Source organism: Phascolarctos cinereus, unplaced genomic scaffold (assembly GCF_003287225.1).
Source record: "Phascolarctos cinereus isolate Bilbo 61053 unplaced genomic scaffold, phaCin_HiC Scaffold_46;HRSCAF=570, whole genome shotgun sequence".
Taxonomy (NCBI): domain Eukaryota; kingdom Metazoa; phylum Chordata; class Mammalia; order Diprotodontia; family Phascolarctidae; genus Phascolarctos; species Phascolarctos cinereus.
In genome coordinates, this window is record NW_027555813.1 from 7547 (window position 1) to 13301 (window position 5755).

The following is a 5755-nucleotide window of genomic DNA, read 5'->3' on the forward strand; positions in this document are numbered from 1 at the left end:
AGGAACTTCTAGTAACTGACTGACCAATATAGCCAAAAAATTATTAAGGCAAATGGGTAAATGGTGATAGACTAATTTATTAAAAAGGTTTTAAATTGTTTTTTAAATGTAAGGAAGATCTAGATGTTCCTCTCAGGTGTCCCTTCATCACGGTACCTTGGGTTCTTGCACTGAACAGTGAGCAGAGACTGCCTCCTCAGGTCCATAACAGGAAAGTTTAGAAAAGATTTTCAATGTAGTCATCATGATCACCACCTTGGACAGTGACTATGCAGCTCCTCTAACTTTATAGAAAAGACACAATCTCTACTTCTGGTCACTAATACAGAATTCATAATGTGTGTTCATGGAGGCAGATACTCTGGTATTGGCAAATGGTGATGAGCTTTTTGAGAGAGAGAGAAGCTATTGGCAGCACCAGAGTCAGATTGGTCTGACTGTTTCATTTCCAGAGTCTTTGTTTGCTTTTCTTCCACTGAAACATACAATGAGATGTTAGGCATGGCTTCTGAACAGGGCAGCTTTGGTGGTGAATATCAGGGTTTAGTGAACATCTTCCTTAGCTTTTGGGCAAGAAGAAATATCAGAAAGCACCTGGCATTTATTTATAACCTAAGCAGAATTACTATATACTTTTACCATCCAGTATTTAAGGCATTTGGGGCAAAGGCAGAATTCATGCATCTCCTGAGATGAATCAAGGCATGAAATTATACTCTAACCCCCAAATGAATAGTTTCCAGAATGACATTCATGACCACATCATGACTCACAATTCCTCACCATATGGTGGGATATCTTCAACACAAACATTTTGGTGTTGGCAAAGAGACCTTCACAGAGAAAGTCCCAGAAGCAATCTCACATATGACCATTGGAGACCTCAGCCCTCCATCCCAACTATTGTTATCCTTGGATGAACACAAGTAGTGGTGGGAGCAAGGCCAGCTGATTCCATTGGAGCAAATTCCTTCAACAATATCAAGGGGAAACCAGACATTTAACTCCACTAGGAACACCACAGCTTTCTCTATGCAAACACTGACAGCACAGGACTGGTTCTAGATAATGTAGCACCTAGAAAAGTGTTGCATATGGTTCATTATAGTTGCTAGTGGTTTTGACTAAAGTTCGTCATTTGTACATTTATAGTACTAAAGTTGAAAACTGGACAGAAGTCAAGTAAAAAGCTCATTTTCTGGTCAACTAATTGCTGAGTGACTCCTCACATGATCATTCAGAGAAAATTTAAGAAATTTTTTATTTAATGTGAATTACAAATAAATTTGGTGAGTGGAAATGAAGTCATTAAATCACGGGCCTCAGCTCCTGAAACCTGAAGAACTGGGCTCCAATCATTTCTCTTTATAAAGAGAAATGGGAAAGCCACTAATATTCGCCTTGCAAATTTTCTGTAGCAGATAGATATTTCAGGCTTGATCAGAGACTGCCTTAGTGGTCCCAGTTTTCATTTTAAGGAATAGCAATGCAATACTGTCAAATTGAGTCACAACTTTAATAATTGTTACTAGAAATGATGGTACCCTTTTAATCTCTCTTTTAAAAACAGATTCTTTTTAAAAACTAGTTTTCAGTAAGTACTAAGGTTGGATGCATTTCTATGCATTTTGTGGATGAGTGAGTTTTTTTGAATGTTTACTTCCAGTGGCACTATGCATATTGTATATGACATTTTACCCAAAGTGGAAATCAATGTCATACTGATAATACAGATATATTAAAACAATCTGGCCAGGGAGAAAAATGAGCTGTCCCTTTCACAGATCCAATAGTTTCTATATCAAACATAGATATATTCCCTGAGGAACTAATTGAACAGAATGAGTAACAGTTTCTAATTTAACACAGTAATCTGTACATCAATCCCAAAACATATTGGGGGTGTGCCTGTTTTGCCTTTAAAATTGTATCTTAAAACATCATACTTTCTAAATTTTAACTTTCAATCCCTTTGTCCAAAAATTTCTGCAGGCATAATGTCAATAACTGGGTCATTCCACGTGAGTGGTTTTGGCCATGGGGGGTCATTAATGTATGAACAAAGCTGCAAAGTCCTTCCTTCAATACTCATTGTTTATAACAGCATTATAAGTTGCAGCAGCCCTCCTGCCGACTTTGCTTATCACCTTGGGTGCTGCTTTCTTGTTCTTTTGTCCTTTTTCTTCCTTCACATTTGAAGTTTCTGGAACCTGTGGGTCATCTCTGATACAGATTGTGATGTTAATTTCAGGGATCCATATTGGTCCTTCTGCACCATCTGGAAGAAGCATACCCTCGTCCCCAAGTGAATAATTTATCTCCCAAACCAATGATTGGTGTTTGGGTCCTTCCACTTGACTCTTTTTTGAGTCTTTTATTCCTCATTACTACTTCCCTTATGTAATCTAAAGTTTCAGCTGGGGTACAGCCTCTCTATCAGGAGTAAGAAAATTTAAAGCATATACTGCTTGAGCCAATTGTCTTCGTGGTCTACCCCTGGCTTCTCCCCCTTTTTGCTTTTGAAGAAATGTTTTAAGAGATCTATTTTTCCTTTCCACAATTGCTTGACTAGTAGGATTATAAGGAATCCCGGTAATGTGGTGTATATGAAACATAAGACAGAACGTAGGAAATGCATGAGAAACATAAGCAGGGCCACTATCAGTTTTTAAAACTGAAGGCACACCAGAAATGGAAAAGCAAAGAAGCTTCTCCTGTTTGTGCAATAGCCATAGTGAAGGAAGAGAAAGTATCAACTGTTACATGAATAAATTGTAACTTTGCAAAACTGCTGTAATGAGTAACATCCATTTGCCAAATTTCTCCTGAATGTAATCCACATGGATTAACAGCCAATTTTATGTGTGTGGGGTGTAAGGAAGACATTTACAACAGGATTATATTATCTGACCAGCCTGCTCTCTAGTAATACCAAATTGTGTCCTTAACATGGAAGGGAGACTGATGAAATTTATTATGTGATTCCTTAGCTTCCTCAACAGACAACATTAACAAGGTTTGTCTAGTAAGGTTGTCAGCTATCTGATTCCCATGTGACAGGTCCTGGAAGCTCATGTGAACCATGTGTACAATATACTGGGGAAGTTCATTGCAGAATAGTTTTTTGTAACATCAAAAAGTTGCAATATATTATAATTAGATGACACTTTAATTTGAGCAGTTTCTTATTATTAACCATTCCTACTGCATATTTACTGTCTGAAAATATATTAAGACGACCAGAATATCTTTTAGTAATAACATTATAGCATAAATTTCATTTTGTTGGGTAGAATCAAATGGTGTGTGCTGCACATATCTCTCATGAGGGAATAAAATATGTTGAAATGTGATTAGGGGAAGTGTCGTAAAGGCACAGAGCGCTCCACTATGGGATTCTTTTGTACTATCATATTAATAATCCACTGATGTTCCTAGCAATTGTAAAATTGGGTATTGATATGTATTGTCTATTTCCCCTTGAAAAATAGTAAGAAGCACCTGCCAAGAATGGTCTTGACTGAGCAATTCTTCTATTTGTTTTTTATCATAAGGTTGATGTATAATACTAGGGCATTTCAGGCTTTCTTAGCCAAATCTGCTACCATAGAAGGATATGTTTGAAGGGTATATTTTGGCTGTGAAGGCCAAAAACTCACTCCAGTAACTTCTCTTTCTGATATATACATCCAAAATGTATATCTGGGGTATCTAATATTGTAACTTCTAAAGGCATACCAGATTCTATGTGATAAACCATTGCAGTTTCTATTGATTTCCATATTTTTTCTAATTGCTGTTTTGCTTTGGTGGTAAGTGTTCTAGGAGAGGTAGGGTCAGGATCACCTCTAAGAATATCATATAGATCCTGTAATTCATGAGTTCCTATTTTTAAATAAGATCTCATCCAATTAATGTCTCCTAGGAGTTTTTGAAAATCATTTAATGTTTTAGTTTATCTTGTCTAATATATATCTTCTGAGGCTGAATTTCTTTCATTCCTCCTATTTGTCCTAAGTATGAATAAGGAGGTGCTTTTTGAATCTTTTCAGGTGTTATCTCTAAACCATGCTCTGTAAGAGCTTTAAACATGTCCCCCATAATACTGGCTAATTGTTCTTTTTGTGGTTCTGCTACATATTGCTGACACATGGTGGGGCTATTTTTCATCCCTTGAGGAAGCACCTTCCACTGATATCTTTGGTGAGGCTGCTTCAGGTTTTCTGATGGTAATGAGAATGCAAAATATTTACAATCTTCTGCTCTAAGGGTATAGTATAAAAACAATCTTTTAAGTCAATTACCCACAAAGGCCAGTCTGCCAGGATTGCAATTGGAGAAGGCAGCCTGGCTGCCATAGTTATCATGCGGGCATTGATTTGTCTGAGATCTGTTAACATTCTCCATTTACCTGATTTTTTCTTAACAGCAAATAGAGGAGAATTCCATGGACTTCTAGAAAATTCTATGTGACCTGCTGCCAATTGTCTGGTTATTATATCTTGAAGAGCCCTGATTTTTTCTAAATTAAGGAGCCACTGGTCCACCCATATGGGGGGCCCTTCTTTCCAAGTTATTTTAGGAACCTGTACTGTTCTTTTCTCTTTGGCTGTGACCCCTACTAAAAATTTTTGCTACTTATAGTAACATTCATGTGTTTCAATAAATCTCTTCCCCAGAGGCAGCATGGAAGGTGTGGCAATACACATGGTCTAAATTTTCCTTGCCCCTCCACTTTCCAAGTGAGCCATGCCATGTTTTGTACAGAGTGGCTATTTCTCCTATTCCCTGTAACATCACATTTCCTTGATCTAGTGGCCATTCTCTAGGCCAGGCCCATAAAGTGATAACTGACTTATCAGCTCCTGTGTCTATTAACCCTTCAAATCCCTTTCCTTGTACCTCCATTTTTAGAGTTGGTCTGGCATCTGTGATAGTTCTATGCCAAAACAGTCCTGTACTACCAAATCTTCTGTCCCCCTTATTTTTTCTGTCGTCTTTCCCAGTTTTTTATAGTCCATTACAATCATTTGTGCTATTCTTTCCCCTTTTTGAATGAAAAAATGACAACAAGGAAAAGCATATACCATAACCTCAATTTCTCCAGTGTAATCAGAATCCACCACTCCAGGGATGACCACGAGTCCCCTAAGTGTCTGGGAACTATGACCTAATATTAAACCCACCATCCCTGGGGGTAATGGACCATGTACTCCAGTGGGAATGCATATAACTTCACCCCTGATGTCTTTATCAAGACTGGAACTTAAATCTAATCCACCACTACCTGGGGTGGCATGAATAAGGTCTAGTATTGTGAGTCTTGTGGGTGTGGAGCAGGGACTATTTGAATCAGTGAAAGTGCTGCTCCAATTGTTTGCTGGGGCCAAGTGAGCCCCTCTGGGGTTTAAAGGCTGCCCATTAACATCTGAAGTAGATCTCCATTGTGATGCCCAATGATTTCCCCTTTGACACTTAGGACAAGGAGTACTGGGGGGCTGATATAATGCCTTCCTAAGATCCCTGCAATCCTTTTTCATATGGCTGGCCTTTCATGTATTAAAGCATTTTAATTTTCATGGGTCCTTCTGATTGTTAGGAAAGGCAGCCACTAGCACTTCTGCTTGGGTCACTGCCATAGCTTGTACCTGAAATGGCATGCTCCCTAAATTCTCACATCTCTGAATCATTTCTCTAATATTCATATTAGGCTTCCCGCCTTGTAAGGCTTTTTTACAATCAGCATTAGTATTTT

At 38.2% G+C, this 5755-nt stretch overlaps 1 pseudogene; it reads left to right on the forward strand.

Moving 5' to 3' along the window:
* Positions 1–211: 211 nt before the first annotated feature.
* LOC110204004 (glycogenin-1 pseudogene) lies at positions 212–1004 on the forward strand (annotated as a pseudogene).
* Positions 1005–5755: the final 4751 nt, after the last annotated feature.